This window comes from Callorhinchus milii, unplaced genomic scaffold, assembly GCF_018977255.1.
Source record: "Callorhinchus milii isolate IMCB2004 unplaced genomic scaffold, IMCB_Cmil_1.0 Scaffold2, whole genome shotgun sequence".
Taxonomy (NCBI): Eukaryota; Metazoa; Chordata; class Chondrichthyes; order Chimaeriformes; family Callorhinchidae; genus Callorhinchus; species Callorhinchus milii.
This window is the reverse complement of record NW_024704743.1, coordinates 33,661,212-33,686,454: the sequence shown is the minus strand read 5'-3', so window position 1 is coordinate 33,686,454 and position 25,243 is coordinate 33,661,212. Positions and strand designations below refer to the sequence as shown.

The following is a 25,243-nucleotide window of genomic DNA, read 5'->3' as shown; positions in this document are numbered from 1 at the left end:
CCTTTCACGTCAGGAGGACTTCTCAAACCGTTTCTTTAATCTGAAGCCTAGACCTATTCGGAACCTCCAGTCCCAGCCCCAATGCAAAACTGAACATCATTATCCTAAGGGTTAACATTGATTATAAATTACAATGAGAGCGCTCTGGTCCACACAGTTCATTCATTTCTGCTCACATTCCTAGCAAAAACGTACCTCTGCTTACATTTTTTTTTAAAAAAAGCTTCAGCTGCAATGTACTCAGTGATCTAAACTGACCTTGTACATTGTTATCATGCAGTGTGGACCATTTAATCAGCCATTAATGATCCAGAAGAACATCATAAAAACCTTACAAGTGAGTCAATAAGTCATTCATGTAAAAGTGGAGTGGAAGCTGATGGGTTGCTCTCCTAAAAAGCACAATACAGGAAGCGTTTCTGGGACAAAGACAAAAATATTAGAACCTCATTCAAATAAAAATCTACTTTCCACGCGTGGGTGCGCGTGTGTGTACGTGAGGGAGGACGGGGGGTGGGGGGAAAAAACGATGTGTGTATATATTATACTGTGCTGCCCAGGATAAGTTGCTTCAATATAGTTCAAATTTTCAAGAGAGAAAGCGAGCAAAAAAGAGAGAGAAAGCAGAGAGTAACAAGAGAACGGAAACGAGAGCACGAGTAACCAAAGGAAAGCAATCAAGCGAGAGAAAGAGAGGGGGGAAAAGAGAAAGGGAGAGACAAAGAAAGGGTAAAAAACAGAAACAGACAAAGAGAGAAAAACAGAGAGAGAGGACAAAGAAACCAGAACATGATTGCAAGTGAAGCAGGGTGAGATGAGAGTTGAACAGATCGAGACCATTCAAGGTTTTAACCCACTTCGCACCACTGAGAAGCAGCAATGATAGATAAGGTGACAAACAAGTGGCTTGTGGCCAAGTGTAGTTTCTTACTCTTCCTTCCAAACTCTTTACATCTCGTATTTCAAGAAGGATGCTGGTTTTATTAAGATGCAATGGGACGAAGAACTTAGTGGATCCACGAACCCAGAAATCTCCGGACCATAAGTCCAGTGCTCAACTGTTTGTACAGCCTGAGTGAGTCTTTAGGATCGGTTTAAAGATTACAGTGCATTGTAATCAGGTACACAACTCGTTACAGCGAGGCAGACAGGTCAAGGTGACAAATACTCCTGCAAACTAACATAATCTGCCAAGAAATGTCCTTTTCCTAAAGCTCAAATGCTGAGCATCTCGTCGCCGTAGCAACAGCATGTAAGAATGCAGACGGACAGATAGAGCGGGAGCCAAGCAGCCATCAGTGCAAGAGAAGGAAGCAGGAGGCTGGTCACAGTCCACCGCTAACATTAGTATTACCTCATTACCTAGCGGAATGGAGTCTGCTATAAACTCAGGGGGTCTGTGCCCAACTTAAAATCTGATTGATGGGAATTGAACACCACCCCCGCCCCCTCCCCTCCACACACATACCCCCGCCCACACACACACACACACTCACACAAAGTGATGCCCAACTGGTTCACCCCGAACGAATGATCAACGTATCTTTGGTGTATAAGAATAGCGAAAACAATAGAGAAGCCAAGCCTTCAACTTTTCTTATGATTAATACATATTTACCCAGCGAATTTCTATGACAGTTCCACCAGATAAATGTTTTCACTGTTCCTCTCACTATATCTGCGTTCACATCCAAATGGGCCATTCTAATTCTACACAGACTACAGGGATTCTGTCCGAATCTGCAAAGCTTCCACAGCACGTTCCATCACCATAGCTTACACTGGCTCGGCTGGTACCATTCCTGCCTCTGGGTTATTACATAGTTGTGGGTTAACTCCCACATAGAGACTCAAGACTCAGAAACTCCAATACAGTACTTGAGGAGCCCTGAATTCCCAGAGGTGCTGCCCTTCGTATGAGATTTTACACTGAGATCCCATTTGCCTGCTCAGGGAATGTTAAAGATCCGACAACACTACATGAAAAGAGAAGGGAGTTTCTACCAGTGACCTGAGCAACAATCACCCAGGTAAATAGGTTCACTCACTTCATAGCTGTTTGTGAGTATTGCTGCTTGCAAAATAGCTGTTGTATTTAACTTAGCTTGTTAAAACAGGCAGAAATAAGTATTACAGTAACCACTATGATTCGCTTTTCAGATATGAATAAATCATCCTTCATTTAAAGCAATACCTTTCACTTCAGAAAGCATTTAATAGAATTTGCTGTGAAGTGTAGTGATTATTTTGTAGGCAAGTGCAACAGCAAATGTGCACACAAAACGAAGTCCTGTAGCTCAGTGGTTAGAGCACTCGCTTTGCAAGCGAGACACCTGGGTTCAATTACAGGCAGAGGGCAAAACCTTGGGCAAGTTCCTTACTCCACACAGAGCCTAATAGTAATCCCTCCAAAACAAAACAATAATAAATTGGCCATTTGCAATCCACAACTGTTTGTGGGACACTGCTGTGCGCAATTGGCTGCCGCATTTCGCCCACAAATATACAGTCAATTCACTTGACAGCATATTCTGTGAAGCACTTTGAGACGTCGAGGAGACGTGAAAAGCGCTATAGCAAATGCAAGGATTATTATAACAATGTCCCACAAACAGCCATAAAGCGAATGACCATTTTCATCTGGAGAATTGTTGACCAGGATATCAGGAGAAACTTCCTTCTCTTTTCGAATGGTGCCCATTGAACAGACACACAATTGGTTGCCCTGCATTTTACTAGTGTCAGCTTAAACTGTGATCTCAAGATCTCAAGATCCCTATGTGTGGCTGTTTTCAATGCATCAAATAAAGCTAATTCTTATACACACTGTCCAATCCCTTAGGATTGAGTTTACAGCCTTGATCGTTGGGTAAATATTTAGTTATTGTGAAATTCTTCACAAGATTTGGGCTTGAGCTGTAATGTTCTGCTCATGTGGGGATGAGACACTAAAACAGCAGAGACTGAGAGCACCCAAAGCATTACAACAACAACAATAACAATATTTCATTTATAGAGCGCCTTTCACGTCGGGAGGACGTTCCAAGGTGCTGTACAGTTGGGTCAGGACCCGAGCAGGGGGGAAATGGTCAGGGTGAGGGGAGGGAAGGGAGGGAGCGAGGAGGGAGTAGAGATTCGAGAGGGGAGCTGAAGGCACGGTCAAAGAGAAAGGTCTTGAGACCGGCCTTGAAGGAGGAAAGGGAGGAGGCGGCGAAGGCGGGGGATGGAGTTCCAGAGCCTCGGGGCTGAGAGGCTGAAGGCCCGACCACCGATGGTAGGGCGGTTGGGGCGGGGGACGTGGAGCAGACCGGAGCCAGAGGAACGGAGGGTACAGGCAGGTAAGTAGGGGGATAGTAGGTTGGAGAGGTAGGAGGGAGCAAGGCCGTGAATGGCCTTGTAGGTGAGGATGAGGATCTTGAAATCAATCCTCTGGGGGATGGGGAGCCAGTGGAGGCGAGCGAGGGTGGGAGTGATGTGGTCGCGAAGCCTGGTGCGGGACAGTACACGAGCTGCACAGTTCTGAATGACCTGCAGCTTGTGGAGGGAGGTGGCGGGAAGGCCGGCGAGGAGAGAGTTCCCATAGTCCAGCCTTGAGGTGACAAAGGCGTGAACCAGGGTTTCAGCAGCGTGAGGGGTGAGGTAATGCCGTAGTCTGGCGATGTTCCGGAGGTGATGGAAGGCGGTGCCAGTTGTGGCGCGGATGAGGAAGAAAGGACAGCTCAGGGTCGAACAGAACCCCGAGGTTCCTGACGGCTTTGAGAGGTGGAGAGTGCAGCCTTGGATGCTGATTCTGTCAGCGCCTGAGGTGCGGAGGTGCTGACGCGAGCCAATCAGGAGGGCCTCAGTTTTGCGCACATTGAGCTGAAGAAAGTTGTCTCTCGTCCAGGACTGTCAGACTGGCAGGCTGCCAGGACATCGGTAGTCGTGGAGTTGAGGGTGCAGCATCATAATTAAAAATGAGAAGATTATAACTCTCTTGGAAACCTTTCACCTTTGTTCCCTGGCCAGTTCTCCCTTGTAATGACACCGCTAACACTAGCATGATATTATTATTATAATATACAGGTCAATCCAGTTCTAATGCAGTTGGCTGGGTCCAGTGCTCAATGACCATGTTTTAAGTGAGGCACAAAAAAATGAACTCATTCTGTGACACTTAAGTTTGCCGTCTACACCACTTCCCATGTGTTGCGAGTGGCTACGGTCACTTCCTCCGCAAGACGTCAGCGGGGCTTCCTGCAGGCTTCCCCTGTAGTAGTCTGCATTTAGGGACTTGGCACGTGATAACCAGAGCGGTTTCACAGTCACACCATCAGACCTAATTAGCTTGAACACAGCAGTCAGGCTCTGTACTGTACTCCTGCTGAGGTGCCTTCTGTATTTTATGCACATAGAAATTCAAAGAGCGCACACTCCTGCCCGATAGAACTGACAATCTAGGAATCACTGGCCTGTTATCCGAACCAGCCCATCACACATCAATTGCTTCAGATATTCCTGACGTTACACTCCCACCACCCCCATGGCATTTCAAATTCTCTGCACCTTACCCTCCCCGAATCAACGAACTTGCTTTCCTACAGCATCTAAAATGTCAAATTATCTCACAATAATTCTCATCACATGAATGACTGTTTTGTGTAACAAAAGCAGCAGCCATTTTTGGTGCAGTCGTAGATCTGCAAACAGCCATGACATGAGTGACAATCAATCTTGAGGAACGCCAGACAGGTAGGTCACTGGGAGGGAGATTCCCTTGTTAAAACTACCTTCTCTTTTTGAATAGCGCCACAGGATCATTAACGTCCACCTGAATATGGGCAGACGTTACCTTAATGTCTCCATCCGAAGGACTGATTCTCAGAGAATACGGAGCGATTCCTTCCCCCCCAGCACCGCGTTGGGAGCGTCGCAGTCATTTGTGCCTCCCTCCCTCCCCCCGTTTCAAATCATCTTTCTAAATGCATGCAATGATCAACTCCATGAGGAACGTGAATTATTGGGTCGACACTTTGGAATCTACTGAACCCAGCCACAACCCCAGGCTGGAGTACAAAGCCTTGGACTTCGTTAACATCCACAAAAGAAAGTGTCTCAGGGTGCTTCACAGCTGCGGGTGGGCTTGGTTCACACTGCTGCCAGCTTAAACTTTAAAAGACTGCAGCTGACCTCCATTTTTTTCCAACAGCATGTAAAACTACGCCAAATAGGAACTACTGTAATCGGCCACTAAAAAAATGACAAGATCTCCCCCTCCCCCCCTTCAAATAAATGTTGTGACAAGGTGCAGAATTTCATGCTATTTGAGATTGCATTCTTGCCACAAGGCTCAAAGGAGAGATGCCCCAAAAGGCGCCACACCTGTGTAGCGCTACTGTAGGGTTAAATGGAGAAATTGTGAATTGCAAGGAACAACAGGAAGAGTGGGTGTTTAATCCACTATGCTATGCCTAATGCACTGCTGTTGCAAGGAACAACAGGAACAGTGGGTGTTTAATCCACGTGTTGTATTTCAACCCAGTAATACGGCACACCCAACTCTTTTAATTAATCCATTAGCCTTGTTCCTCCCCGTCTCAATCTATAATTGTCACAGGCTGACTCAGTTGGTAGCATTCACGCCTCTTGAGTCTGAAGATCTGTCTGTTCAGGTGGATGTTAAAGATCCATGCCATTATTGGAAAAGAGATTGGAGTTTTCCCCCCGACGTCCTGGCCAACAGTCCCGTTCCCCCCCCCAAGTAAAATTGGTCATTTCATAGCTGTCTATGGGACACTGCTATGCCAAATGCACTGCTATGCCACATTCACCTACAAATAAACAATCTCTACACTTCACAGTAAATCCTGCAAAGTGTTTTAAGATGTCCTGATGTGAAATGTGCTGTATGAAATGCAAGAATTATTATTTATTATGAATATGAATTATAAATAATGAATAATCCTTACATTTTATATAGCTCTTCATCATGCGTCAAAACATCTCAAAAGCATTTTACAGGATTTGCAGTCAAGTGAAGTGACCGTATTTTGTAAGCGAACATGGCAGCCATTTGAGAATAACATCCTACAAAGAGCAATGAAATTATTATGTGACAAAGTGACCAGGAACGAACTTCCAAAAGATGTTCCCAACAAAATTCACATTTTCAATACAAATCTCAACCACGGATAGAGTTTCCTCATCACAGTCAGGTATTCACCCAACAATAAACATTCACCCAACAATAAATAACTATTCACTCAACACCTCCAGAAAATGGGTGTTTAACTTCACAGTCAATAGCATGCAATGTCGATTTACAGAATGTACAGCAGCAGAAAGCTTCAGAAGTATTAACTAACCCCCTGGTAGTTTCTGTAAAAATGTTTTGTACAATGGATCAAGTATCCAGGTAATAAACTCCCCTGACAGTTCAGTTGGTGAAAGGACTGTCCAGGTGAAAACCACACAGACCAAACTCTGCAGATGCTTGATCCCCCTTTAGTGTTGAGTAAGCTGATCTCAGCAGTGGCTTCAGTAGATTTAAATTTGAGGGAGTGGGGACAGGGGGAAGGAGAGAGAAAAAGAAAAAAAAAATGCAGGAGAGATCACAGACTCAGGTTCCAGTCTGCCTGATACAGGTAAAATTAAGCCACATTCTCGAACAACCCCTTTTCTGAAAAAATCTCACATGTAAATTTCAAACAAGGACATTGAACGCTGATGAGGCCCACATTGTATTGTCCCTCCTGCTATAACAACAGCCCTTGTGGAACTCAAAATCAAGATGGCTGGCACATCACAAGCTGCCCTGTAAAGGTCCTCCCGCTCCGCTGAAGGCAGATGTCTGTCAGACAGCTGATGAGGATACTTGGGGTGACAAGAGCTGGAAGGCATTATCTGGAGTCTGAGTTCCTAAACACACGTTCATACACCCAGGGCTTGGAATCCATCTTCATTGGTTTCAGAGGCAAGCAGCTTCCTTTTGAACTCCACATCTCCAACCAGTGGAGAGGCATTGCTCAGTGGGTAGGGATGTTTGTCTGAACGGTGGGCAGGAGGATAGTGGTGATCCCTCCTGGTAGAGAGTGCACATTCTATTTCAAAGAAACTTCCATACGTATGTGACATACATATATTATATGTAAATATATATATGTGTGTGTGAAACTCAGTCAAAAAACAACTATCCCTAGCCTCTGCACACAATCCATTGGTGGGTGATTTTTCTTTTGTCTGACACATGCAGAAACTCCTCAGCATGCTCAAAGAGTATCCAAACCAATCTACTGAAAGTTACAGGTAGCCATGCAAACTTCCCTTTGTCTGGAATGGAGTGCTCTCTCGCCTTCCCCTGAGGGATTTATTATCCATTTGCCTAAACCCAGAAAGTATGAGTCACAGGTTGGCAAGCGATCACAGGAGAGAAACACACAGAAAGGTATAATCTGAACACAAACAGCACATCATCTTACCAATCGTATTCCCAGTGTATAAATATAAAAAGAATCTTTCATTTTTGATAACATCTCAGCAAGTCAAACTCTCAAAGCACTTCACAAGTCATTAATACTCTCAAGTGTAGGGACTGTTTTTGGAAGCAATATGTGACAGCCACCTGCCCCAGCAGCAACAAGGTGAATGACCAGTTTATCAGGAAGAATATCAGCCAGAACACCAGGAGAGAGAGAGAGAAAAAAATTGCTTCTCTTTTAAAATAGTGACACGAGATCTTTAACAGCCATCTAAAAACAGGCAGATGAGGCCTCGCTTTAATGCCTCACCTGAAGGACTGCACCTCTAACAGTGCAGCAATTCCCCAGTACTACAGATTGGCACTTGAAACTGCACTAGAAGTTCAAGTGTTTGCATGGGGCTGGAAGCCAAAACTTTTGGCACAGATGCGAGAACTCTACCAACTGAGCCAAGCTGACACTCAAAATCAACAGAAAGGGCCACGCTCAGTGGGACCTTAAGCCAAGCAAGCTGCATTTTCATACGAGCAAAGGGTTGGACCAACAGACATTAAAGCCACAGCAAGCAGCTGCAACACATCTATGATTTAAAGGGTTTTCCGGTATGCAAAATCTCAGAAAGTGAGACTGGTGAAAGTTCAGATCTTACTCACTCACACATACAAAACACAGTGGCAAAACGATTAGCACATGCGACAAAAAATTAAGCACAAAAGTAATGCCACATACTCCCAATAATTTTCACATTCCCTTTGCCTCGCTCCCTCCCTTGTCTCCTTCAAGGCACATCTCAAGACCCTGCTCTTCAACCCAGCCATAGGCCACCCTCCTACCCTCCCTGTCCTCCAACCACCCTGATCCCCAAACCCCCCAGTCCAGATTCCTGACTGTCCGGAGTCTTGGGACGTGCTCCCGATGTGAAAGGCACTATTCAAATTTTGTATTGTAGAACTTATGTCTACTGTATACAGTACACACTTTTCTCAACACTATGTATTTTCTCCCCTTTCCAAGTTATTTTTACCCCACCTCATGTTGGTGATAACCTTTCTAACTACTACCCTGGCAGGTGATCTGCTCATAGATGTAACCAACTTGAGCAACAGATGTGGAGATGCTGCTCTAGACTCATCGTCCTTCTTCTGGGAAAGTGCCTGATCGGGAGGACCCAACTATGTGTATAGGGTGTGTGTTTGTGCCACCACTGCCCTATACCAATGTTAACTGCACTGAGACCAGAGCAAGGTGAACAATGACAGATCCAGAGTTAGCATCCACAGACTATTGGGAGTCCATGTAGTTTAGTGCTTTGTGCACTCGCCTCGCAAGTGAGAGGCTTGGGTCCGATTCCCGTCAGGGGAAAATGCTGGACAAGTTTCCTTATTCCACACGCCTGTTTACCCAGCAATAAGTAGGAATCGGATTGTTAGTCGATTGGCAGATTGCTTTTTCGGGGTAATAATTCCTTCCAAATATAATAACAATAAATTGGTTACTTCAATCCTCGACTGTTTGTGGGACACTGCTGCGGGACACAAATGGCTCCTGCGTTTCGCCCACAAAATACAGTCAATTCACTTTACACTATATTCGATGAAGCGCTTTGAGAGGTTCGAAAACGCGATAAGGCGCTATATCAAATGCAAGGATTATTATTACTATTATTATGATAATGAGCAACTTTTGTGCCTGTAGCACTCTTGCACATGCTTCCCCTTAACCAAGCTTGTACTGAAGAGTGTTCCATTTTGCCACTTCTCAAAATGTTATTTTACTCCCTGGCAAAAGCCTGAAACTCAGGATGGGGGGAGCGGAGGGAGGAAACAGGAAAGAGAATACCAAAGAGGTTCTCCCCAGGCTGCGCTGCTGTAGGTCCAGAGTGCTAATGACAGAAGGTGTCCATCCACTCATCCAGCTGCTGTTGATGTTTCGCTCAAGGAGATCAGGGAATGCAGTGTGGAGGGAAAGGAAAAAAATAAACAAGGGAAGTTTATCATCTTCTCCCTCCGCCTCCAAAAAAACTACAATTATCTTCCCTTCCAGCTGAGAGGGTAGCCAGATGGCCTGCTTCCAGGCTTCTGCCACTTCAACTGGCTCGGGGAAGAGCAAGAGTGGGTTCTCTCTCTCTCTCACACCCACCCCCCATCACCCACTCCCTCCCAACCCAATGACATTGCGAGTGAACCTGCTCGTGTTGAACTCCCCTACGCAACAGTGACATTGCTGACCCCGCCAGCTTTCCCCTGGTGACCCCGTCCCCCTCGTTGAAGCCTCCCTCCTGGCTACACTTTTCATCACACCCCCCGCCCAACCAACGTGGCAGTGGGGTAGCCCTCATCTCCCAAGCTTCCCTTGGTCTATTCCTATTCCTCTGGATGTTTTGCCTCCTTTGAGCACCTCACCCTCTACCATCCCTCCTCTCTGTCGCTCAAAATCCTACTGGTTTACTGCCCCCCCCAAAACCCCCTGGCTCCTTCCTCACTGATATCTCCTCTCCTTTCATCTGTATCCCTCTGTACTGAACACCTGCTCATAATGGGTGATTTCACTGCCCCCCTCTCCTCCCTGAACCTCACCCTCCAAATCGACTCGCTGATACACAACCGTTGCCACCCCCTCAAACTTGTAATCACACATGACGTTGACATTTCCGAACTGTCAATCAGGGACAAGGCCACTTCGGACCATTTCCTCATCTCTCTCTCCTCACGCATCCCCCTCCCCTTTTCAAAGCCCTCCACCGTTTTTTTTCCGCCCATGGAAAAAGCTTCCCCGAGTCCCTCACAAATGCCCTCTTTTCCTCAGACCTCCTCTCCTTCTGGCCCTCCATCCGCAGCGATCCTGATGCAGCCATCAAGCTGCTGAATCACCGTCTCTCCACGACCTTCAATTCCCCAGCTCCCCTGAAATCCAGGGTGGTTTCCAAACCCACCCGCTCCCCTTGGTACAACGGCCATCGTCGCTCACTCAAAACACAAACCAGGATGCTCGAGCGCAGATGGCAGAAATTCTGTCTCATGATTTACTGCCAGCTGTGGCTCGAGCTCCTCCACACCTACAGCCTCTCCCTTTCACAGGCCTAAACTGACTTTTACTCCAAAGTCATCCTGAAGGCAAACAACAATTCAATGACTCTGTTTTCCACCATCCATCACCTCCTCCGTGCACCCCCTCAAGCCCTCTTTATTCTCACGTCAAACGCCAAGTGTGAAGAGCTCCTAGACTTCTTTGCCTCAAAAATTTAGAACATCCACTTGGCTGCATCGTCCTCCCCCCTCCGCCACAGCTCTTGCTACTAACCCTTACACTCCTTTGCCTCCTTCTCTTCCCCCTGCTGGCCGACATGGTCAACCAGTCTCTCACCTCAAGCTCTGTTCCACTCCCCCTGAAAACTACTGTTATCACACCCCTCCTCAAAAAACCCACCGTCGATCCCTCTAAACTCGCACACTACGGTCCCATTTCCAACCTACCTTTCCTTGTCAAAGTCCTGGAATGCATTATTGCAGGTCAACTTCGGTCACACCTCTCTCTACACTCCCTCCTCAAGCCCCTGCAGTCTGGTTTCCGCCCTGCCCACAGGACAGAGACAGTGCTTGTCAAAGTCACAAACGACATTCTCTCTATCTGTGACCAGGGCTCCCTCTGCCTCCTCATCCCCCTGGATCTCTCTGCCCCATTCGATACAGTCAACCACGCCGTCCACCTCCATCAGCTCTCCTACCTTACGTATCTTAGTGGAACCGCACTCACATGGTTCAAGTCCTACTTAACCAACTGCCTCCATTTCATCTCAGCAAATGGTCTCTCCTCCCACCTCCGCCCAGTCACCTGTGGGGTACCCCAGGGCTCTATCCTTGGCCCTCTTCTTTTCCTTATCTATATGCTCCCTCTGGGCGATGTCACCTGCAGACATGGAATAAACTTCCACATATATGCGGATGACACACAAATCTACTTTGCCTCCTCCAGTACCAACTCCAGGTCCACGATTTTCTATCAGCTTGTCTGGTAGACATAAAGGCCTGGATGAGTGTAAACTTACTGCAGCTGAATACGGACAAGACGGAGCCACACTCCTTGGCTCCTGTCAATGTCTTCAATCCTGCGGATCTAAACCCCTCAACCTTCTTGGGCTCTCTCTCAGACTCATCGAATCAGTTCACAATCTAGGCATCCAGTTCGACCCCAACTGTCCCTCCTCCTCCATATCTGGCCCTTGATCAGGACCGTTTTCTTCCATCACCGCAACATTGCCCGCCTCCAAGCGTACCTTACCCAAATTCTGCCAAAACCCTCATGCATGGGTTTATCACTTACAGGTTGGATTACTCCAAAGCACTTTTCGCCGGTCTCCCCAGGTTCGCCATCGACAAGATCCAGTTCATTCAGAACTCTGCCGCCCGCATACTGACCAGGGCCACACTCCATACCCACATCTTCCCAGTTCTGGCCAGGCTCCACTGACTCCCCATCACTGAACGGATCGACTTCAAGATCCTCAATCTCATGTTCAAATCCCTTCATTCCCTGGCACTTCCCTACCTCTCCGACCTCCTCACTCCCCAATCCACCACCTGACACCTCTACTTGACTGGCAACGGCCTCTTGCTCGTCCCTCGCACCCTCCGCCCCACCACTGGAAGTCGTGCTTTCAGTTACTAAGCCCCAAAACTCTGGAACTCTCTCCCTCAATCCTTGCCCCCTCTCTCCCCTCTTTCAAGTCCCGCCTGAAAACTTTCTTGTTCGACCGTGCTTACAGTCACCTCCCCCCTCCTCGGAGTCAGGCTCCGCCACTGTTAAGCGCTCTGAGATGCTACCCTGCATGGAGGGCGCTATATAAGTGCAAGTTGTTTGGCTCACATACAAGGGTTATTTGTCCACATTCACTGGTCAGTAAGACAGCTGGACTGTGGGGAGAGTTTTGTGCTAGACGGCTGCAGGCACCAGAAACAGGATACAATCCCAGGCAATTTTCGTGTGGGTGGGGTGTCTGTACGTATGTCTGTGGTAGGGGTGGAAAAGGAAAGAGGAAACTTTTCTTCCACCTTAAAAATTTTTTACAAAATATAATTTTAAACCAATTTAGTTACACAAGATAAAGAAAAATTTATACTGAAGTCCTTCCACTGCGATCGAGCCTATGGTCACTTCTCGTCTTTCAGCTTCATGGTCCACCACTGTCAAGGGCTCTGGGGCGCTACCATGCATGAGGGGCACTATATAAATCCAAATTGTTGTTACTTTTCTTTTGCTGATATGTATCAGTGACTGGCCTGAAACATGTCTCATTGCTTGATCTAGTAGAAGTGTGCAGTACAGAAGCAATGCAAGGTTAGGTGGAGCAATGCTGCAAGATGGTGGTGGGTAGTGATCGTCTCAGGGGAGAAGGATGCACTTATTTTTGTGAAACTGACCAACCCATACCCTTCTCCTCTCTAACCCACCTCTCTTCCTCACCCCCAAACCCCTGGCAGGGAAGAGAAGAGAGAAAAAAAGCCCACAAGACTATCATAGGGTCAGTCAATTCAAGAGTAAAAGCTGAACAGATGTGCAGATGCAGAACAGCACTGTGTTCAGAAAATAAGAAGAGCGTTAGCTTTGGGGCATTGCAGTCGAGATGTCCCTCCTGGTGGACAAGCCAAGAGCTGCCAAGACCCATCATGCTGCTCTCTGGCAGACCGTCTAACAGCTCCCCTGCCTGGCCTGAAGACTCAGGATCGGCGGGGAGGGAGGGGGGACACACAGCGCGGGGGTGGGGGCGTAACAGCGGGAGGCCAGACCCTAAATTATATCTGCAGAGACACTCATTTTATAACAGGACTGGAAGCAAAGTCCACTAAAAATAAAAGCCACTTTCTGAAGCGTATAGTTTGATAAATGGGATTCTCTAGGTATCAGGGGCTGCAACCATTCGAAGTGGATAGACCATATAAACCAATGCTACATTAGGTATGAGCCGGGACTGTTGTGAGATTCCTAGCTGCAGTTTCCTGACTTTGATTTGCTCCTGCCATGTGTTGTAAGGTATTCAAACCAGTTTTGAGTTACCTCTGGCAACAACTTAATCAGAATTGTGACCGACCCAGCTGGCCTTTCCAGCAATTATTACTGCAACAAAGAGAAGAGAGATAAAGAAAGAGACGCACACGGAGACACGCAAGCACAGAGCGAGAGAAAGAGAGAGAAAGAGGCACTGACAGAGATATAAAGACAGACACAGAGAGAATCAGACAGACACATACTGAGACCAGCAATCCTCTCGATGAATAGATTGTTCACTTCATGGCTGTCAGTGGGATTTTGCTATCTTGTGTGCAGATTGGCTACCACGCTTGCCAACAAATAAACAGTCACTAAATCGGACAGTAAGTGCATGCGAAGCGCTTTGAGACGACAACAACAACTTGCATTTATACAGCCCCCTTTACGCAGAATAGTGTCAGAGCACTTAACAATGGCGGAGCTTGATGCCGAGCCACAGCGAGCGAGAGAGAGAGAGAGAGAGAGAGAAAGAGAGGGCATGGTCAAAGAGGAAGGTCTTCAGGTGTGATCCAAAGACAGGTAAGGAGTGGGCAAGATGGAGGGATTGAAGACAAAACGTTACAGAAATATACATTACAGAGGTATATCAACTTGGTGTATGCCCTGCAAAACAATCCCCCAGATAGACACGACACAGCTGTCTGAGAGATTGCTGTGCATAAATTGGCTGCCTCGTTCACCTATAAAGCCAGTCACTATATTTTACATTAAATCCTGTAAAGCACTTTGACACCTCTTTTGGAGATGCAACGTGCTGTATCAAATGCGAGGATCATAATTATTATCAAACTGCCGTGCTTGAAGGATGAATTGAGGAACTTGAACCCAATTTATATGCCAGCGATGAAATGTCGCTCCAGACTGAACACGATCTCCTAGCTTTTACGGATCAAGTCGCCACACACCAAATGTTGGATTCATATCAGCAAGACACCCAGACACTGCCAGCAGACAAAGCCAGTGGGGGAATGGATCGATTTCAGATTGTTTTTATCGTTAAAAAAACTGGCAGAGTAACTATCACATCGGCATTCAGACTCAACCTGCGGCTTTGACTGGACTGAGGCAGGAAGAGACCATTGTGCTCCTGTCCCACAATGCAGATTTATCCAAGCTGTAAATTGGGCTATTATGGATGTGCAGTCTGGTAAGAAGATAAAACCCAATTTGGCTGTCTGGTTTTATATGAATCAATAAGCCATTTTTGATCATTTCTCATTTCCCCTAAATAGTCTCAGGCTCTCGATTTCCAATCTCTCTCTCTTCCCCCCACCTCACGCTAGTCTGTTGCTGTTCAATAGGAAGGGTCATTGCGGCACCTCTGATGTCGCTTTATGATTGGAAGGAACTTCCAACTGTGCAAGTAATGCAAACCACGCAACATGCAGAGGGGGAAGCGCTCAACTCAGAGGAATTACATTACAATCATCCTGAAGTTAAACTTCAGCGTATGAAAAAACTCTCCAATCAGAACGGCCTCCTAACACAAGTCGTTGTGTTGAGAGGACACTGCTCATAAGCCAGTCATCAAACACAAGCCCTGCACCTTGGGACATCCTCCCGACGTGAAAGGTTATATTCAAATGTAATTTGTTGTTGTCGTCCATATTATGCTCTAAAATTAAAGGTAAGAACACAATACCCGACACATGCTCATCTCTGATGGGGCAGGGGGAGGAAACAACACATAGCAAATGTGTGCTTCACCCTGCAGTGATTTAAACACCCTCTCTCTACACATGTGATGCACCACTCAGTGAATAACTTGGCAAATAGCTTGATCTTTGTTTCGGGTTTAGTTTTCAGCCGCCCAAAAGTTTCAACCGCTCGGAAACTTCCCGAGATTAGATCAGGTTTCATTGATATGACTACAACCTCTCACTGCCAAAGATCAAACCATATACATAGAACCCAGTTATAAGACATATCCTCAGCGCCTTGCAACGTCCTCCCGACGTGATGGGCGCTATACAAATGTAATTTTGTTGTTGTTGTTGGTCCACTTCTAAGGTGGATGTGCTGCGGTTGACTTGAACGCAGGAAGTGCCATCAGCAGCCGACCTGATGACCAACGAGGATGTGCAGTGACATCAACGGTTAAGTGATCGCACCGACAAAATTACAACCATCTCTCCTCATGGACACAGAATCAATCCTTCGGCAAGTCTAATAGGTAGGTGTGTGCTTTGGTTGTAAAACATGGAGTGAGCAGAAAAGCAATCCCCATAACACAAAGCAGTATTCGTAACAAGGCCTTTGATCAGGAGACCCAGAAGGAATGGAGACCCAGAGGAGAACACATCTAAACAAGTGGGCCTGACTGCATTACTTATTAGCAATGAAGATGCAGGAGAGTTAGGTCTGGTATTTCATATTTTTTTCACACACACAGGTGCAGACAGAGCTTATTCCCCTGGACATCAGAAGCCAAATGGTAGTGTGATTGTACAGATTTGTGGCACTGCAGATCACAGTAACTATGAAGGAATCGTTTCTTATTTACATTGATCAAATGCAAGGATTTATCATTATTTGAGCAGATTCCCTTCTCTTGTGAAGGTATGGACTCCTTCTGGTGCATAGTCCGAGTGTTAGCACCCTCCAGTAACTAACCCAAATGACCTATCTCATTGCAGCCATTGACTGTCCAGGCAATGCAGTCAAACCAGATCCTGATATCCATCCCAATCAGGTACACTTCCCAACAGAGCGCACTGGACAGCCATATTGAGCGGGCTTCCTGGGACATGCTCGGAGTACAATTTCGACAAAATACCCAGCATTAAAACCTGACCCTCTCTGGATCTGTACCGCTTGGTTTCAAACATGGGCAGTAGCTAAACCAACCAAACCGCGGTTCTAGAGTTTGTAATATAAGGTGGTTTTGTACCTTCTCAGAAAATATGAAGAAAAACACAAAGCAGAGTGATATCTGGTCACATGGTAACCTTGTGACTGTTGCCAGTCACCCCATCGCAGCACTTTCTTGCCCAAAAACACAAACCTGTTAAAAAAGCAATCTATAAATTACGCCAGCCTCCTTCTCAGCTCACGTTCTGAACACATCTCTGACAGCTGACCACTTCTTCAGAGAAAACAAAATGTTCGACAAACTAAAATTAAATGTCAATTGTCGCCACTTTGTGTTATTTAAAACGCCTTTACTCATCACTGTAGTTCCAACTAGACAACAGCTGCTCACTTGTCAACTGCAATGGCTGCACATGCACTCTAAGGAACACATATGACGACTGCACTTTGGATGAAAGGAACTGAAACCCAGAAAACTTGAAATAGGCTTAATTTGAGCATTTGGCAATTTAACACAACTTGACATTCTCGTTCACCATTGACTACTGTTTCCATCTTCCCAATTGCCCCAACTGACCTCAACTGTTTTACGATAATCCACCATTGCTCAAAACATTTTAAGATGAAACAAGCAATTCCCGTCTGCCTTTTTGCACTACATTTTCACTATTGCACTACGTTTTGCTCCTGTAGCTCCTGCTTTGCTTATTGTGTATATGGAGACCTTGGTGTAGGTGAGGATTTTTGGGGGGATGGAGTTTTGGATAAGTGTTTTTGGTCACATTTACTCATAATTAAATTGCCAACTCCATGACCTCCTCAAATTTGGTATCAGAGGTTAGGATTAAAACGGCTTGCTGGGGGGACAGGAGGAGAGAGGGAAAGCGAATGAAAGATGTGGTGTTGGACAGAGGTGGTGGACCTCTCTTCCAAAAATCAGACAGAAAGAACAAAATATAGGCAGTAAAGGATGTAGTAATTCAGCCCCTGTGGCAGTCAGCTAAAAGGAGCCAATGAGAGGAGGCCTGGAAATGAGCTCTCTATCCTCTCAGCTGAAAATCCCACATGCCCCCAAAGTTAAAACGGATGTAGGAAAAGAAAGTGAAGCGACAATGGAAGTCAGATGTTACTGTAGTCGCTGGCCTCTGTGAACAATGAATATTTTCTGGCACGATCCCAGACCGGGTTCAGTGTGACGAGCATGAAACTGGCAGAAAGCAGAGACCTGGAATTCCAAATTCACCATATCCCAAACTAATGTAATTTGTAGCTGTCTGCTCCATCTCGGGGCCGGGTTACAGTTCCTGCTTTTAGACCCGAGGGTTACGAGGAACCAGACCACCTTTCAGATTTTAAAATGAATTAACTTGAGACGGCTTCTTACTTAATTACACCAAAGTTAAGACAATACGACTTGGCTCCCGGCTGTGTCTGAGCAGCTAAGACTCCATCCTCCTGTTGATGTCCACAAGCACAAAACACAATGGCTGTAAAATTCTCTCTTCACAGCTTTACAGTTACAAATGTACGAGTTACTTCCCCTCACTGGTCAAAGGTAGCTGGCAAATATAAACAAAGCTCTAATTCAGTCTATGTGTTTTATGTCAAATCTCCAACACAATGCCAGCTTATAAACTAATTCCCATCACAGGATCGTTTCATTCTGCAACACATACGTCTTCCAATCACTTCTAGATTTTTACCTTGACCTTTTAAAACATTGAATGCCACATTTCTGGTTCAGTGTCACATACAAGCTGTTCAAAGCAGCTTGTGCTTGAAATGTAAACATTGCCTGCATTTTTAAGAGGACGTATGGCAGAAATAAAAAAAAATTCTGCCTGGCTATGGCATTCCTAATAGCACAGTATCTGACTGATTTGTTCTAATACAAACTAAATGCCCCATTTATCACTAGTAATTGCTAACATGCCGTTCTATTGTGGAATTACACCACGATGCAATTACATTCAGATTGAAAGCGCACTTTGTTGAAAAAAAACCTGTGTGGTAGAGCAATGTTGCTCAACGTGGGACAACAATGCCAACGCAGCACGTAGCTAGAGAGCTGCTCTTCAGAATGATCGGACACCCTGGATCACGGAGTGAGGAAACACGGTGCTGCCCTCAAGCTTCCTCACGTGGCGAGCTCCTGATTCCAATCATTCTAAGCGAGGCCAGTTGCCAAGTAAGGCCAGGTCCTTACAGGACTGGCAGTTCTATTAAAGCTACAGGCCCTGCATTTTACAGCAACATTCTGACTTACTCCATTGACGCTGGGATAATCTGCCATTACCATCAGCCTCGCTCGGTCTCTCTCAGTGAACAGCAGACAGGAATGAACAGTACCAAATGCCAATTCTGGAAACACCCTGCAGGCAGGTAAGGCTATAAATTGGGACACACACACACAAACAATACAGGTCTGCCAAGGGAACACTATAGGGGAGGTGGGTTACAAATCAATCTCAAGAACTAATGGGTTTTAGACCCCAAATCCTTGTGCACAGGGTATGGGAACAGCAATACAGACTGCCAAGAAGATGTATATATCGAATGACTGTCAGATTCCAGGACAGACAAGCGGAAAGCTTGCGTTGGCACATATTGACTTAATTTGCGTATATAACTGTGTCTAACTACTCCAACATCAGGAGATTAAAAAATTCACAGCAGAATAGCAGCCCCAAGCTACTGCTGGAAAAGTGAATGTGAAGTTATCTGTATGTTAGTGTCTCTAAAGATATAAAGTTTTGGGACGATAACTATTTCCAGCGGCTTGAGAAGTTCTCCCGGTGTGAAAGGCAATATACAAATGTAATTTTGTTGTTGTTGTACACAGAGAAGATTTTTTGTGAGGGGGAAAGGGAGAGGAAAGAGAGCTGAGGTTTATCTCTCTGTCTATTGTGTCACATGCAAGTCCTTGCCCATTCCAAACACAGATACAAGCATACAGCTACAGTCCCCCACATTTTTCTCCCCTTGCTTATTGAGGGCACCTTAGCTCCCCTCTGCACTGAGGCCTTAAAGGCACGACCAAGATCAAAGGCTTAAAAGTGCAGTGTTGTAGTTCTGTGTGCAATGCATATTAAGAGTACGTACACTCAGTCTCACTCTGTCCTCGAGCCACTATTGAACCGTGCCCCAGGGTATGCATCTCTGACAAAGGGCTTTTCTGTAGAGGTCATGTTGATTTCATTGATGGAGAAACAGATAGTGATCAAGGTTATGTGAGGGGGGAGGGGGGCATTTGGGGCAGCTATCCAATCATTGATGAAAGTGCAGGAATATAGGAAAGTACAAATCCACCTGGCTGGTCATGTTCTCCAACACCATCTCCCCCCAGCTCACAAATCACGCAACACCCTTCACTGTCAATGATACAGCTAATTCCCTCATCAAATCGTCGACACTATCCACCTCCAGCGCATTTGTGGGGAAACTGCTCCTCGTGTTAACTATGCATTGCACAAAACGGTTAAAACTGAACAGTGGTAATAATAATCATAATCCCTGCATTTGATATTGCACTATATCGTGTCGTTGAGATGTCTCAAAGCACTTTACAGGATATATTGTGAGAGAATTCTGACTGTATATTTTGTGGGTAAAACGTGGGAGCCAATTGCACACAGCAACGTCCCACAAACGGTCTTGGATTGAGTGGCCAAATAATATTTTTTTTTGGACGGATTATTACATCCAGAAAGTGTTCCACTAACTCACTAACAATCGGGTTCCTATTTACAGCTAGGTAAACCGAGTGGCGTAAGGAAACCTGCCCAAGATTGTGCCCTGCTTGGGAATCAAACCCGGGTCCTCTCACTTGCGAGGCAAATGCTCTAACCAATAAGCTACAGGACTCGTCAAAAGACACGTTAGGCTTAAGACAATGGCTCAATTGTTAGGGACTTCTTCAGTATAACGAATAAGGTATTGGATGGGAGTCCGTCTCTCTCATCTACACCCTATAGAATGTGGATGATCTCCATGAGATCACCCCCTCAAATCATCTTCTCCAATGTCAGCATTCCCAGACTCTGCGATCTCAGTCTCCTGGTTCTAGACCAGCTACAAATCGATTGTGTATAGCGGCACTTTGAGAGCCATACACTATTCCCAGACACGAACATTCCACCTCAAAGATCATGTGTGGAGGCCATGCTTCTGAAAGGCAACAGCTTGCCACGGCTACTTTAAACCTGCTCTTTGTTTCCGCAGCTGTGCTATAACCTGAAAAATGTTAATAGCAGAGATCAAATTGCAGCTAGTTTTTCAGACTGTGTATGCTCTGGTAACAGCTTAGAAGCAAAACCATTTGCCAACTTGGCTGGAAATCAAGGAATTCTATTGGAATTCACTAAACTGGCAGTGCCCAAAGCAATTCAACCTGTGGTAGTGTCTGCCAGCATCTTTTAATTACTTACCATTCAATTCTTTCCTGTGCGTTTTATCGTCACTGCTCCCATTGAGATCGCTGTACTGTCGCTTCTGTGAATTCTTGAATTCCTTCAGTGACAAGTAGAGAACCTTTCGTACCACTCGCTCTTCTGACCACTGAATGCCATCGTTGTAGTCCTAAAGGGACAAAGTACAAATGCACGGGTTAGTGTGTGGGAATGTGCTGTACATTGGTAATGTAATAATATCCTTGCATTTGACATAGCACTTTGTCAAGTTGTCGAGACATCTCAAAGCTCTTCACACAATACACTGTAGTCATGTGACTGTATTATGTGGGCAAAATATACTCCCAACATGGCTGGATTTACAAGACTTCTAAACAGGTCTGTGATGCAAACCAAAATACAAAACAATAATGTGCATTATATAGTACCCTTCATGCAGGAGGTGAAATATTATAATAATAATCTTTACATTTGACACAGAGACTTTCACAACCAGAGGACATCACAAAGGACGTCACAGGATATACTGTAAAGTGGTGTGTGTTTTGTGGTAAATGCGGCAGCTAATTATGTCCCACAAATAGCCACAAAGTGAGTGACCAATTTTATTTAGGGAATTGTTGGCCACAACACCCGGAGAAACTCCTGTCTCTTTTTGATGGCCATGGGATCTTTAATATCTACATGAACAGACAGACAGGATTTCTGTTTAACATCTCATCCAAAGGATGGTGCCTCTGACAATATAACACACTCACAGCACTGCATTGGAGTGTCATCTCTGAGCTCCAAGTCCCAATGCAGGGTTTGAACCCACAATCTTCCGACTCAGAGGGAAGTGTTCTGAGTCAGCCTGATACATTGTCTGAAAAATTATGTAAAAGTTGTGTGCAGTGTTTAACTGGTTTAAAATGTTTTTTCAATTTTTAAAAAATAAAAGTCTTAGAGCACCCATTTGCAGCGGTTATAAATTAAGTCGCAAGTTGATTCCTTCCAACTTTACGTTTCTATTGGCTTCAATTAACAGGGTTAAATAAACTCATGGTTAAATAACCCCATCATATAAATTCCCTACCATGCTTTGTTCATGTTTTAACCAGTTTATTCTTTCCCAAACTCCACAGGGATTCCAGTTTCCTTTGTTTTGCAATCGCCCCCCCCCCTCCCCTCCCGAAAGAGATGACTCATGCTGGGTACAATCCCATACGCCTTTTCCAAGTAACCACAGAGCTCAAATAATGTGGTCTCATTTGCAATATTCACAAACCACATTTGCGGATGACGCATTGCGGGATCTGCAGCCAACAAGTCGTAAATTATCAAAGTTTGATGTAAAGTCCAGATCACAAATTAGACCCCAATAAAGCATCAATGGGCTGTTCAACCATGGTGGGCCTCAAAATGGAGCCCAACACTCACACGGCATTGATCAGTGAAGCAGCAATGCTGATGAATCCAGCTCTGTATCTGGATTAATGAAGAATGGTATTAACTCTTCGCTCAAGCAGGTACGTTAAACTGCAATGGATTCAGGGGAGACGGTATGAAAGGGCTGCAATTTGTAACAATATAATAATCTTTGCATTTGACAAATCTATAACATCGAGAATATCTACATGTGTATCACAGAGATTTTGTAAAGTAAAGTGATTATTTGTAAGCAAACAGCCAATTTGGACACAGCAATGTCCCACAGACTGCTGAAAAGTGAACAACCAATATATCTGGAAGATTGATGGCCAGGACATCAGAAGAAACTCCCTCCTCTTTTAGAGACAGCAATTGGTTCAACATCTCATCCAAAAGATCTGAAAATGCAGCTTCCCCCTGCACTGTACACACCCACAAATACACAGTCCTGTGAAGCGCTTTCAGATATCCTCCAACTTTTAAGGCGCAATACCAAATTCAAGAATTATTATTATTTACACTGGAGTATCAGCCTGGATTATGAGCTCAAAGTCCCCACATAGGGCTTGAACCCACAGATCACAAATAGTTTAAAAATAGCTTTTTATTCTTTCCAGTCCCAATGAAGAGAATTGCCAGCTATTAAGCCTGTACGTTTTAAATAAAAAGCAAACATTTACACCTTGAGCAAATAGCACTCGCCAAACAAATGCACTGTGTACCCTGGTATTAAGTGGCAATGGGCTGTGCATTACTAAAGGAAGCGTCACACACTGATTTGTTTACTTGGTGCCTTAACTAATCCAGGCAAATAACTCAAGAGTGGGCATACCCCAAAAGCAAACGATTAATTCTATACGTTAACTCAGTGCATTTCTATCATCATCAAGGGCAACTTATCAGCAAGTTGAAAGAGACCATTCTTGGACCTTTTTTTAAAAAAAGGGGGGGGGGGTTAAGGAATAAGAGAGGCTTGAGGGAATAAGTACGGTATCAAATTAATTATAATGCACAGAGGTCTTTGTTGCCTGGAGTGCTCCTGTATATATTAAAAATAGTGTGTGTTGGTCTGCTGACGAAACATGCAGTTACCCAGAGCCAAGACTTTGTCATGGAACATTAGGAAACAAAGACACATCAAGATCAGTCCTGAACTCTGGCAAACACTTTTGCACTCCAGTGATAACATGCTGCTTTCTCTGTGGTCACATGGGTTTTACAGTCATTAGTTATGGTTTCTTGCCCTTGAATCTTGAATTCCTCAAATGTTGCACAGTTGCCAAGTGGGAGACTGGAACTGCATTAGCAAAGTCCAGCCTGCTCGAATCAGCACTTTCCTCGATATGAAATACGTCAAACTTAAAGCAGTCTCCCCCCCCACCTCCCAACGCACACACAACCGGAATGACCATTTCAAAACAGTCACTACCCAGTAGCCAGTTAAAGTCGGGACTTTGGACACGTTTTGCTCCCTGTTATTTTCAGAGCTGAATCCAGCACACTTTAGTATTGACTCAGTTGGAATCAGGTGGCTACAGAACATGTTCACACAATCTAAATTCAGCACCAGTGTCGCACACAAAGACAGAACTATTGTTGCTTTCCTTTGTAAAGAATGATTTATAAAAAAGTTGGTGTTACTCCCCCACCCCATTCTTAACGAGGGACAAAAGACAACACAACCTCTGCTCACACTTTAACTGCTTTTACAAGCCCCGGTTTGTTTGAAACGTCCAGGAAGAAAGAACTGCCTACATGAAAGGTGTGGAATAAATGCCAATTCTTGCTCACTTTCAAACAGTGTTTGAAACCTTCAACAGACAGCTGAACAGCAGATTGGACCTTGGATTAACGTCTCATCCAAAGAATGGCCCTCGAACAATACAGCGCTCCCTCAGCATTGCATTTTTAGTAGCAACCTAGATTGTGAGCTCAAATTCCGGGAGTGTGGAGATTGAACCCACAACCTTTTAACCCACAAGCAGAGAGTGTTACCAATTGAGCCCGGCTGACACCTAAGAAAACATTCCACCCAAATTTCCATCCGTACAGTACAAGAGAAGCCTGTTCTTTCACTAATGCTGCTGCAGCTATTTGAACCGCTCAACAAAATGAAGCTGTGGTAGACGTGCTGGCTTGCACTGACGGTCTCTGCTCTGAAGAAACAACGCAAACTGCCCATCCAAACCCCAAAACCTGACAGTTTGATGGATACAAGCTGCTTGCACAAATCCATAACGCCACTTTAAATATTTAAACACTTCAGTCCTTAGCCCAAACTTTGAGCATTATTCAAAACAACTCAGGATAACATTGCCGAAACATGCAAACAGAATCGACATATCAAGAGTATCAAGACAGCTGGAGTCTTGCCTGGCCCAAATCACAGGAATCTACAGTGTTGGCAGAAAAATAGTGAAGTACGTTTCACTTTGATGTCAGTTAAGTTAAATAAATAAAAGCAGCTCACTGTTGCCTACAAATACAGAGTCACTACACTTTACAGTAAAATCCTGTGAAGGTCTTTGAAAAGTTTTGACAACATAGTAAGGTGCTAGATCAAATGCCAGGCTAATTTGTTATGTTATTTAGTCACTGTGCTCTGTACAACGGGTGCCATTGGGATCTGGGTGCCCCATGTGGAAGTAATCACGTGCGTCAGCTACTGCAGAACAGAGAGGCTCAAAAGGACCATTGGAAAGAATAGCAACGTTTTGAGAATTGTCAACTTAATCTGCAACTGGCCTTACAGCCAAACTCTGGCCCCACACGTTTTTGAACACACCTAAGTTACATTCGAGAACACCAAGTCATGAGCATTGCACATAGACTACAGTAGCAAAGGTCAAATTATTGCCGTGATCCAAAGCTTGGCAGCAGTACTCAATACACTTAGTCTTCCTCCCACCCAAACACATGTTGACAGTGGTGTACAAGAGAGCAACCAGCTTACCTTTCCCATTCTAGTGTAGTAAAGCACTGATCTGAATACCGTTCCAAGTTAAATAATAATCCTCACAATTGGTATAGGTCCTTTGATGTTGGGCGAACGAACTAAAGCACCTTAAAGCATATATTTAAATTTACAGGATATATTGTCATTTGGAGTGT

General features: G+C 45.1%; 1 protein-coding gene across 1 annotated transcript in view; it reads right to left on the bottom strand.

The window, feature by feature from the left end:
- The window catches only part of jarid2b (jumonji, AT rich interactive domain 2b), a 119,115-nt gene extending 98,229 nt beyond the window's left edge, over positions 1 to 20,886 (bottom strand). Inside the window, exon 1 of the mRNA XM_007902609.2 lies at positions 20,741 to 20,886. The gene's annotated coding sequence lies outside the window, so the exon portion shown is untranslated. The remainder of the gene's footprint in view (positions 1 to 20,740) is intronic.
- Positions 20,887 to 25,243: the final 4,357 nt, after the last annotated feature.